A 12,355-nucleotide genomic window follows, 5' to 3' on the forward strand; every position below is an offset into this window, starting at 1 on the left:
GGTGGGGGGGGTTCGGTTTGGTTTTTGGCGTGGTGCGGTATGGTCGTTGGCATGGTTCGGATTAGAGGTTGTGCAGTTCGGTTTGGCGGTTAGGGGGGGTTCAGTTTGGTGATTGGCGTGGTTCAGTATGGTCGTTGGTGTGGTTCGGATTTAGAGGTCGGCGCAGTTCAGTCTGGCGGTTTGGGGAGTTTGGTTTGGTGGTTGATGTGGTTAGGTATGGTCGTTGGCGTGGTTCGGATTAGAGGTTGTGCAGTTCGGTCTGGCGGTTGGGGGGGGTTCGGTTTGGTGGTTGGCGTGGTTCGGTATGGTCGTTGGCATGGTTCGGATTAGAGGTTGGCGCAGTTCGGTTTGGCGGTTGGGGGGGTTCGGTTTGGTGGTTGAGGGGGTTTGGTTTGGTGGTTGGTGTGGTTCGGTATGGTCGTTGGCGTGGTTCGGATTAGAGGTTGGTGCAGTTCGGTTTGGCAGTTGGGGGGGTTCAGTTTGGTGGTTGGCATGGTTAGGTATGGTCATTGGCGTGGTTTGGATTAGAGGTTGTGCAGTTCGGTCTGGTGGTTGGGGGGTTCTGTTTGGCGGTTGGGGTGGTTAGGTATGGTGGTTTACATGGTTTGATTTGGGGTTTGGCGTGGTTAGGTATGGTCGTTGGTGTGGTTCGGATTAGAGGTTGTGCAGTTCGGTTTGGCAGTTGGGGGGGTTCAGTTTGGTGGTTGGCGTGGTTAGGTATGGTGGTTTACATGGTTTGATTTGGGGTTTGGCGTGGTTAGGTATGGTCGTTGGCGTGGTTCGGATTAGAGGTTGTGCAGTTCGGTCTGGCGGTTGGTGTGGTTCGGTTTGGTGGTTGGCGTGGTTAGGTATGGTCGTTGGCGTGGTTCGGATTAGAGGTTGTGCAGTTCGGTCTGGTGGTTGGGGGGGGGGTTCGGTTTGGTGGTTGGGGGGGTTCAGTATGGTGGTTGGCGTGGTTAGATATGGTCGTTGGCGTGGTTCGGATTAGAGGTTGTGCAGTTCGGTCTGGCGGTTGGGGGGGGGGTTCGGTTTGGTGGTTGGCGTGGTTCGGATTAGAGGTTGTGCAGTTCAGTTTGGCGTTTGGGGGGGTTCAGTTTGGTGGTTGGCGTGGTTAGGTATGGTCGTTGGCGTGGTTCAGATTAGAGGTTGTGCAGTTCGGTCTGGCGGTTGGCGTGGTTCGGTTTGGTGGTTGGCGTGGTTCGGTATGGTCGTTGGCATGGTTCGGATTAGAGGTTGGCGCAGTTCGGTTTGGCGGTTGGGGGGGTTCGGTTTGGTGGTTGAGGGGGTTTGGTTTGGTGGTTGGTGTGGTTCGGTATGGTCGTTGGCGTGGTTCGGATTAGAGGTTGGTGCAGTTCGGTTTGGCAGTTGGGGGGGTTCAGTTTGGTGGTTGGCATGGTTAGGTATGGTCATTGGCGTGGTTTGGATTAGAGGTTGTGCAGTTCGGTCTGGTGGTTGGGGGGTTCTGTTTGGCGGTTGGGGTGGTTAGGTATGGTGGTTTACATGGTTTGATTTGGGGTTTGGCGTGGTTAGGTATGGTCGTTGGCGTGGTTCGGATTAGAGGTTGTGCAGTTCGGTCTGGCGGTTGGTGTGGTTCGGTTTGGTGGTTGGCGTGGTTAGGTATGGTCGTTGGCGTGGTTCGGATTAGAGGTTGTGCAGTTCGGTCTGGTGGTTGGGGGGGGGGTTCGGTTTGGTGGTTGGGGGGGTTCAGTATGGTGGTTGGCGTGGTTAGATATGGTCGTTGGCGTGGTTCGGATTAGAGGTTGTGCAGTTCGGTCTGGCGGTTGGGGGGGGGTTCGGTTTGGTGGTTGGCGTGGTTCGGATTAGAGGTTGTGCAGTTCAGTTTGGCGTTTGGGGGGGTTCAGTTTGGTGGTTGGCGTGGTTAGGTATGGTCGTTGGCGTGGTTCAGATTAGAGGTTGTGCAGTTCGGTCTGGCGGTTGGCGTGGTTCGGTTTGGTGGTTGGCGTGGTTAGGTATGGTCGTTGGCGTGGTTCGGATTAGAGGTTGTGCAGTTCGGTCTGGCGGTTGGGGGGGGGGGGGTTCGGTTTGGTGGTTGGCGTGGTTCGGTTTGGTGGTTGGCGTGGTTCGGATTAGAGGTTGTGCAGTTCGGTTTGGTGGTTGGGGGGGTTGGTTTGGTGGTTGGGGGGGTTCAGTATGGAGGCTCATTTTTTGCTCTCACTACACATGAAAGTTGGGTGATGGGAGGTCGGGAGAGTCGCTTCACCTGTGGCGGGTGAGGAGCAGGTTGGTGGGGGGAAGGGTCATGCAGAGGTGAGCTGTCTGTTTGTTCGGCTTAATTTATCCAGTATTTGGCTAACCTTGCTCTGAACCCTTCCCCCATACTCCTTCCCTCCTGCCCCCCCCCAAAGATCATGTCAGATCCCCTCCATCTGACCAGCCTGAGACTCCAGGGAATGTTTTCCTCCCTATAAAGGGTGATCATCAGATTCCGCTCTGAGACTCTTCCTGGGAAATCTCCAGCCGGGAGAGCTGCGTCTTTTCTATGGTCTTCTATTTCTGGCTGTGATGACCCCTCACCATCCATCAATACAAACGCTTTAATGATTGTTATGGAGCTCATATTAAGGCTTATTAATTGGGGTCAGTCACAAATACACACCCCTCTGAAAAGCCTCCGCTAGAAGCTGCCTCATTCTGATGACCAAGGCAGTGACTTCTCTGACAGTGAAGGATGGGATCAGATTCATTGTTATTTATTATTATTATTATTATTAGACAGGATTTATGCGGCGCCAACAGTTTGCTTAGAGCTTTACAACAAAAAAGGAGACCATCCAGTTATAATACAATAAAATACAAGAGGATTAGGAGGGCCCTGTTCGGAAGAGCTTACAATCTAATAGGGTGGGGTAGGTGGTACAAAAGGTTGTAACTGTGGGGGATGAGCTGGTGGAAGTGGTAGGAGATTAGTTGGAGACGTGATAGGCTTTCCTGAAGAGATGAGTTTTCAGGGATCGTCTGAAGGTAGCAAGAGTAGGGGATAGCTGGATAGATGGAGGTAGCGAGTTCCAGAGGATGGGAGAGGCTCTGGAGAAATCCTGGAGACGAGCATGGGAGGAGGAGACGAGAGAGCTTGAGAGTAGGAGGTCTTGAGAAGAGCGGAGAGGACGGTTTGGGTGATATTTGGAGACAAGATTGGTGATGTAACTTGGGGCAGAGTTATTTATTATTATACAGGATTTATATTATTATTATTATACAGGATTTATATGGCGCCAACTGTTTGTGCAGCACTTTACAACATGAGGGCAGACAGTACAGTTACATTACAATTCAATACAGGAGGGATCAGAGGGCCCTGATCCTCAGAGCTTACAATCTAGAAGGGAGGGTCAAGTGATACAAAAGGTAATAATTGTGGGGAATGATCAGATGGAGAAAATGAAAGTACAGTTGTTAGGTGGGGGTGGGGTAGGCTTCTCTGAAGAGATGAGTTTTCAGGGATCGTCTAGAAGCAAATAGAGTAGGAGATAATCGGACAGATTGGGGTAAGGAGTTCCATAGGATGGGGGAAGCTCTGGAGAAGTCCTGGAGATGAGTATGGGAGGAGGTGATGAGGGAACTAGAGGGCGGAAGGTCTTGGGAGGAACGAAGAGAACGAGTAGGTTGGTATTTAGAGACAAGGTCAGTGATGGAGCTGGGGAATGAGTTGTGGACGGCTTTGTAAGAAGTTGTTAGAATGTTGAATTGAATCCGTTGGGTGATCGGAATCCAGTGGAGGGATTGACAGAGAGGGGTACCAGACACAGAGCGATTGGTAAGGTGAAGGAGTCTGGCAGCAGCATTCATGATGGATTGAAAGGGGAGTTCCACCCATATAAAAGTCGGCAGATACAATAAGTGTATCTTGTGACTTTTAATAATCAGACCCTCACCTGTCCCGCGGTCCAGCGTTGCGGGCGTACAAAGCCTCGCTCCTCTCCCCCCTCCTCTCTGAAACACCGGCGTTCTAACTGTGGGCGCCCGGCTGTGGCACGCACTGCGCATGCTCGAGCTGCGCTGCGCGCTGTGAATGGCTGGGTATTCTTCTGGGACATGTGACGTGTCCCAGAAGATTGCAGGGAGGGAGAGGTGGTCTTCCTTCCAGAGCCGTGGAGCCCCTGGAGGAAGTGGGAGCTGGGTGCCTGTAAAAACAGGGTACCTGCTCCCCCCCCAAAAAAAATGACATACCAAATGTGGCATGTCAGGGGGTCACCTGCACCATTTTTGGGTGGAACTCCACTTTAAGAGCTTTGTTGTGTGATTGGTTAGAAAGGGGCGTATTTTGGAGATGTTCCAGAGGTTGAGGCGGCAGGATTTGGACAGTGATTGGATGTGGTGCTTAAAGGAGAGTTCAGAGTCAAGGACTACACCTATAACCTTGGCATGCGGGGGATGGGCTTCTAGTTGTGCCATCAATTTTGACAGAGAGATCAGGGGAGGAGACACATGGGGGAGGAAAAATTATAGGTTCAGTTTTGGATAGATTGAGTTTGAGGAAGTGGTGTGACATCCAGACTGATATATCTGATAGTAAATTAGTGATATGTGAGGAGATGGAGGGAGTGAGCTGAGGGGTAGAGAAATAGATTTGGGTGTCGTCAGTGTAGAGGTGGTATTTGAAGCCATGGGAGGCCATCAGCTGACCCAGGGAGGAGGTGTAGATGGAGAATAGGAGGGGTCCAAGAACAGAACCTTGGGGGACCCAACAGAGAAAGAAAGGAGAGGAGGAAGTAGAATTGTAAGTGACACTGAAGGTGCGGTTGGATGAGTAGGAAGAGAACCAGCGAAGAGTCCAGTCATAGAGACCAAAGGCATGGAGTTTTTGGAGGAGGAGAGGTGGTCAACCGTATCAAAGGCAGCAGAAAGGTCCAAGAGTATGAGTACAGAATAGTGTCCATTGTTTTTGGCCGTTAGTAGATCGTTTGTTAGTTTAAGAAGAGCAGTTTCTGTGGAGTGTTGAGGGCGGAATCCAGACTGAAGGGGATCAAGAAGGCTATTCTCGGCAAGGTGGTCGCTCAGTCGGCCAGCTATGACTCCGGCAATGAAAGTTTCTGCTTTAGGTAAGTACATGAGGAGTTGGTGTGCCGCTGAACAGAAGAACGTCATGGCTCCCAGGAATGCCATTTCACTACCTGACCCCCCTCTTGTGTACAAGAAAAAGTTATCAGTTCATTCAACTCTCCCTGATTTCCTATAGTGCAGCATTTCCCAACTGGAGTGGAGGTTATTGAGGGGCCCATCTCCACTGACCACTATGTGAAGGGGCCCTTCTTTCTTGATCATCAATGGAAGGGGGCCCATGTCCAATATTTTACTTATTACGATATCTACAAGTTACCTACTGTACTGGGAGCTATAACTTTACCCGGGGTTTCCTGAGACCTAAAAATTATTTTCAAGGTAAAAAAAAGGTTGAAATAGTCTTCTCCAGAACCTTCACCGTACACTCAGCTCTCACAGGGGTACTTTGGCACACTCAGAATGTATATTTCAGTTTGCTGGTGGGCTCAATGCCACCATCTGGGTTCTTATATTTCTGGTACCCGGGTTAAGGGATCTTTTTGCTGGGTTCAAAACTCCACCCCCTGCCCCAGTCACTATGAGAAGATCATACCTTGTTGGATTTTTATGACTTTGAGTTATGAAGGATCGTGCAGGAGGTGAGTAACTCAGCTGATGTCACACACAGCACATAATAAGCCATTCCTCACAGGGTGAAGGCTTTCCACCATGGATGCGCCGTCCAGCATTGGGTCCTGAGTGGAAGTATAAAGCAACTGAGGGGGTCGGTGGACCCGGTGGGAGCTGTACGTTGTCCCTAGAAGGTGCTCAAGAAAAATTCTTCAAGGAAGAGTCATGAAGTGGGATGGTGGTCTTGAAGTTGGACTTGCCCTCAGAAAAGAGCAATGTAAAACCAAGGTAGCCCTGATGTAGACTAGGTTAGAATAGAATGTATTGAAGGATGGTTACTTTTACAAAGGTAGTAATCTTCACCATTTCCTATGTTCCTGCATGAGGTCTTTGCTTGGGTTCCCTTTGTCTTTCCTCCAGCCAGCCACTGCATGAGAAGAACCTAAAGATCAGCCTGAGGATGAGCCTTCCTGTGAAGTGGATGGCACTCAGACCAGGAAGGTTGTCACAGAAAATCTGTAACCCATGAAGGCTGCATTCACACAGCTGAGCATCCTTGCTTGTTGCAGGCTTATTTTTTGAGCGGTTTTGTAGACGCTTGATGCTTGGGTGTTTTTTTAAATTATGGGAAGCTAGTTTGTAGGGGGGACTAGGATTGGACAGGTGTTGGTGCCAAACTTATTCTTGGATAGGACAGCTGCCCACCTGTTGTTGGATTAACCTTCTGCCATCTTGTGTCATGCTCTGGCCCACCATGAAATCAATGGCCTGAGGTTTGAATGTTTGGGAATAAAAGAATGTCCACACACAAATGCATTTTCTGCATTTTACTGGAAATCTTCCATGATACATCACATTGTCATTCTAGCAGAATCTTCGGCACAGAGCACAAAAACACAACTTTTTAAACCATCGTCCCTCCATTCCTCTACTCGGGAGCACCACACAGTCAGGACCACTTCCCTCATGTATAGTCCACAGCATTAAGCTTCTTTTACCGAGTCACAGGACCCGCAGCTGAAGGTCAGGAGCAGTGGTGACTGGTGCTCAAAATTTTAGGGGGGTGCAAACAAACTGAAAAATACTGAAACAAAAACATCAATTGCAGCCGCTGTGCCCCATCATATGCAACCACTGTGCCCATCATATGCAGCCTCTGTGCCCATCATATGCAGCCTCTGTGCCCATCATATGCAGCCACTGTGCCCCATCATATGCAGCCACTGTGCCCATCATATGCAGCCTCTGTGACCATCATATGCAGCCTCTGTGCCCCATCATATGCAGCCACTATGCCCATCATATGCAGCCTCTGTGCCCATCATATGCAGCCTCTGTGACCATCATATGCAGCCTCTGTGACCATCATATGCAGCCTCTGTGCCCCATCATATGCAGCCACTGTGCCCATCATATGCAGCCACTGTGCCCATCAAATGCAGCCACTTGTACCCATCATATGCAGCCACTGTGCCCATCATATGCAGCCACTTGTGCCCATCATATGTAGCCTCTGTGCCCATCATATGCAGCCTCTGTACCCATCATATGCAGCCTCTGTGCCCATCATATGCAGCCTCTGTGCCCCTCATATGCAGCCTCTGGGCCCATCGTATACAGCCACTGTGTCCACCATATACAGCCACTGTGCCCCATCATATGCAGCCTCTGTGCCCCATCATATGCAGCCTCTGTGCCCCATCATATGTAGCCTCTGTGCTCATCTTATGCAGCCACTGTGCCCCATCATATGCAGCCTCTGTGCCCATCATATGCAGCCACTGTGACCATCATATGCAGCCTCTGTGCCCGTCATATGCAGCCTCTGTGCCCATGGTATACAGCCACTGTGTCCACCATATACAGCCACTGTGCCCCATCAAATGCAGCAATTGTGCCCCATCATATGCAGCCTCTGTGACCATCATATGCAGCCTCTGTGACCATCATATGTAGCCTCTGTACCCATCATATGCAGCCTCTGTGCCCATCATATGCAGCCTCTGTGACCATCATATGTAGCCTCTGTGCCCATCGTATACAGCCACTGTGCCCCATCAAATGCAGCCACTGTGCCCGCCCACCCACTTGCTGTCTGACCGGCACTTACCCCATCTTGGTAGCGGGTCAGGCAGCGGGTGACGGCAGTGAGCTGTGGGACGGTTATCGCGGGTCAGGCGATGGCTCCTGTGTCCTCCGTGTGTCTCTTCTTCGCTTCTGCTAGCTGGCCAATGGGTTTGCCTGTGCCTTCAGCCAATCAGGTCTATTAGACCCGTGCATCCTGATTGGCTTAGAGGCGGTTTAGTGTTAGAAAAGCAAATATTAATGTACATTTCTAACACCCCTGGGTGGACTGCGAGTGCAATGCTCTGCGCTCCGGGTTCACCTTTTTTTGAAGCCTATTAGAGCCTATGACTCTAATCAGGTGCTTCAAAAAACACCCCCGCCCCCGCAGCTGTAATTCAGGCGCCCGGCGTCCTAAAAGGGGCCGGACACCTGAATAGGGGGTGGCTGCAGCAGCCATAGATTCATGCAATGTAATAATATATTCATTTGTCATGTGGGGGATGGCATGACAGAGGGGGTGGTGTCCGTGCGCCCTTAATGGGAGGGTATACCAGTCTCTTCCTAATGTCCCTTCTATAGCTCTGCCCAGCCGGGCATCCTCCCAGATGGCACACTCACTCCCAGGCTTCCATCTCTAGGACTCTGAGGCCTTATACACCTCACTGCAGGACCCGCAGAAGAAAGTCAGAGGAGACGGGGCAACTACAGCAATTCCTCCCATCTTCTGTGCCACCTGGCCGAGGACGTCAGCCCCGCAAAGGGCCTTTTATATCAGCTCTGCAGGAGAATACATCTTAATGGCTCTGGGGTATCTCACTCCCATGCCCCATCTAACTGGGCCCCTCCCACAATGGCATTTATATGGGCACTGACTACACCCATGACATCATTAAAGGAGGGTTTACTCTAAAAGGGGAGCTAACACCTAATTACAACTCTCCCCTCACCATTCTATAGTAGGAACTGATACATCCAGTGACAGGCAAGCTAAACGCACCGCCACTTTACTAGGGGAAAAAATGCGCTATATGTGTTTGTGGGTTTTTTTGTGCGTTTTTCAGGCGCTCCCATTGAAGTCTATTGGAGACAGAAACTCTGGTAGATTGTAGCTCAGAAGAAGCTCATGTACTTTTTCGGCCTACAAGCTTCAATCGACACTTCGCTCAGGTCTGAACAATTGATAAGTGTGGCATTCTGGATGAGGAGTGTTTTGGGGGGTTGAGGTGAGCTGGGGGGTGTGAACTCGTTGTCTAGGTAGACGGCTGAGGACACAGAGAGGACTAAAGCTGGCCATACATGGAGCAAATTTCATCAGATTCACTCAGTAGGTGGCCCCCTCCCGCCTGACGTATTTCCATTGAAAAATCAAAGGAACCCATCAGAGAATTCAGATGCAGCCACTGTTTAGGTGTTGTGACAGCTGCCAGTGATGGCCGTCATCATACGATAATCCAGCGGGGGAGTTTGTCCATCTGTACTGTTGGTGGATGGTGGGATCAGTGTATGGCCAACTTTAGGAGACTTATATTTAGTGGCCATTTCTTCATGTAGCCATCCCTCATATGGGTGAAGACCATCATGATTTGGGGGGGGGGGGAGGGTGCTCATGGAGGAAGCTTGCAGGTAAATGATTTACATAGGATCTGGATGTAGCCTTCATTATGTCAGACATATTGAGATCCTGATCCTCACCTTTCCCTGAAGTTCTACAATGACATGGACAATCCATCACCAGGATCGGCATTCTGCATATGACGAGCGTTTTGCTGACAATATCCGGCCCCCCTGGCTGGTGGGTCATTAATGTGTGTGGTTCGGTTGGTAGAACTCCTGTGTTTGCCAGGCTGATATCTCCCTATTTATTATTCTCAGGTAGGTATGTGCCCATCTCTGGCCACCTACCTGTGTTGTGACAGCTGGTCCGGCTCAGCCGTCTGTCTTCTCATTTCTCATGTCCTGTTGCTTCTCCGGCCAGAGCTGATCTCTTGGCATGCGTGCCACATACCTTCCCCATTGCTTGACTATCCAATGAATAATCGATTGCCCTTAGCTTGACATTTAACATACAAACTATCCAAAATCTCAAAGTTTTAATGTTACATTGTTGGATCTGTAATCAGAAATAAGATACAAATGGAATATAAATGACTTTAGGACATTATGTTGCAATTGCCAACTTTCTGCTGTGGGAATGAGGAAGATCTTTAATCAGAAGCCATGCAGGTAATGGACGCATCGCGCCATGGGAGCCGGAAGATTCAATGACCTCAAGAGTAACTCCCCTTTTGTTTAAATATAAACCCCTCCCCCTCTGGGTGATCTCTGTACATTGCGGGGATTGTAACAAACTTTGTAGCAGATTCCGACCTTTTGTTACTCTGAAGAAATATCTGTTTGTTTCCCCATGTCCTGTGCTGAGTAATTCTGAATGGGAGGGTCGGGTTAATTCTAATCACCCGATACACAATCAGTGTTCTGCTGGGGTAAGCTGCAGAGTCTGAATCCCTTTAGAAGTATTTAACCCTTGGGGAGAATCTCATCAACACTGAAATTCACATTGCAGAGGAAGCCTAAAATCCGACTTGTACCTTCTGGGAAAAATCAGTGAGCCAATCACACAAGCAGGAAATGACATATCTGGGGGGGGAGTCTATATACCAATTGTGTACACCTCCAGGCTGCCATATTGCATTGAATTTTACAGAAAATTAAAGGGGCTGCAGATTGTTATTAAATACGTCCTTTCCAATCAATCACAATATGATTGTAAAGGAATTATATATATATATATTTTTTTTTAACCGGAGTTATCCTTTAATGAACTTCACTGTCACATTTCCTCTACATTCGAGTGCAATAAGGTCAGGTGAAAAGTTTTGGGCAAAATAAACACTCTTGGTAGATTATGTGGTATCTGTCCAACGGTTGGTCCACGAGACTGAGAAGAGGAAGTTAGGGGAGGAGACTTTGTTTTCACATTGAACAAAATACTCCGACTGCACCATATGGTCTTCACCTGACCACCACATCTAGATGGGCTGCTATGACATCTCATTTCATTACCATGGCTGTTTATATGGAGTTGTCCCCTCCCCCTATGGCCATTAATATAAAGTCCGCTTCCCATGGCCAACATGACCACATCTATATGGGCTTGTTGGACATCTGATTTCATTGCCTTGGCCATTTATATTGAGTTGACCCTTCCCTCCATTGCCATTTATATGGAGACCCCAATATGTCATTTCCCCCATGGCCATTTATATGGAGTTGCCCCTTCCCCCCATGGCCACCCACCCAATCAACCATCAGTATTGTGTGTCATACATTCCCTGATTGGTGCAATCTTAGTACATTGATGGTAGGGATCATTGTTGCTTCCCCGTATTTTTAGCCAGAGGCATCACTAGTGTCAGGCACCCAGGACACCTGTACCCCCACCACGTGTTCAGCACTGCTCTGTATGGGGGGTGCCGAGGTGAGAGCTGGAGGTGGCGGGTGAACAATAGGTGGTAAGTTTGGAGGGTTACTTGAGGGAGATTTATGGGGGACAACACACAGATTTCAGTGGTGAAGAGTGTGAAATGTATAGCACAGTATACAGGGTGCAGAGGTCAGGAGTTTGTACATTATATACTCCCAGCAGCTGGTATGTTACATACCACTTACTGTCCTAACAACTAATGTTTGCTGGACTGCTGTGCTCCATAGGACGGGGAATCCATCACATACATCCCGTCACATTCCCGAGCCCTGCGCTCTGTAGAACGGGGCGTACATTACATACTCCGGAGCCCCGCGCTCTGTACGATAGGGTGACATACGCTGCATATTCCCGAGCCCCGCGCTCTGTACGATAGGGTGACATACTCTGCATATTCCCGAGCCCCGCGCTCTGTAGAACGGGGTGTACATTACATACTCCCGAGCCCCGCGCTCTGTAGAACGGGGCGTACATTACATACTCCCGAGCCCCGCGCTCTGTAGAACGGGGCGTACATTACATACTCCCGAGCCCCGCGCTCTGTACAACGGGGCGTACATTACATACTCCCGAGCCCCGCGCTCTGTAGAACGGGGCGTACATTACATACTCCCGAGCCCCGCGCTCTGTAGAACGGGGCGTACATTACATACTCCCGAGCCCCGCGCTCTGTACAACGGGGCGTACATTACATACTCCCGAGCCCCGCGCTCTGTAGAACGGGGCGTACATTACATACTCCCGAGCCCCGCGCTCTGTATGATAGGGTGACATACGCCGCATATTCCCGAGCCCCGCGCTCTGTACGATAGGGTGACATACGCTGCATATTCCCGAGCCCCGCGCTCTGTACGATAGGGTGACATACGCTGCATATTCCCGAGCCCCGCACTCTGTACGATAGGGTGACATACGCTGCATATTCCCGAGCCCCGCGCTCTGTACGATAGGGTGACATACGCTGCATATTCCCGAGCCCCGCACTCTGTACGATAGGGTGACATACGCTGCATATTCCCGAGCCCCGCGCTCTGTAGAACGGGGCGTACATTACATACTCCCGAGCCCCGCGCTCTGTAGAACGGGGCGTACATTACATATTCCCGAGCCCCGCGCTCTGTAGAACGGGGCGTACATTACATATTCCCGAGCCCCGCGCTCTGTAGAACGGGG

This window comes from Aquarana catesbeiana, linkage group LG10 (assembly GCF_042186555.1).
Source record: "Aquarana catesbeiana isolate 2022-GZ linkage group LG10, ASM4218655v1, whole genome shotgun sequence".
NCBI classification, from domain to species: domain Eukaryota; kingdom Metazoa; phylum Chordata; class Amphibia; order Anura; family Ranidae; genus Aquarana; species Aquarana catesbeiana.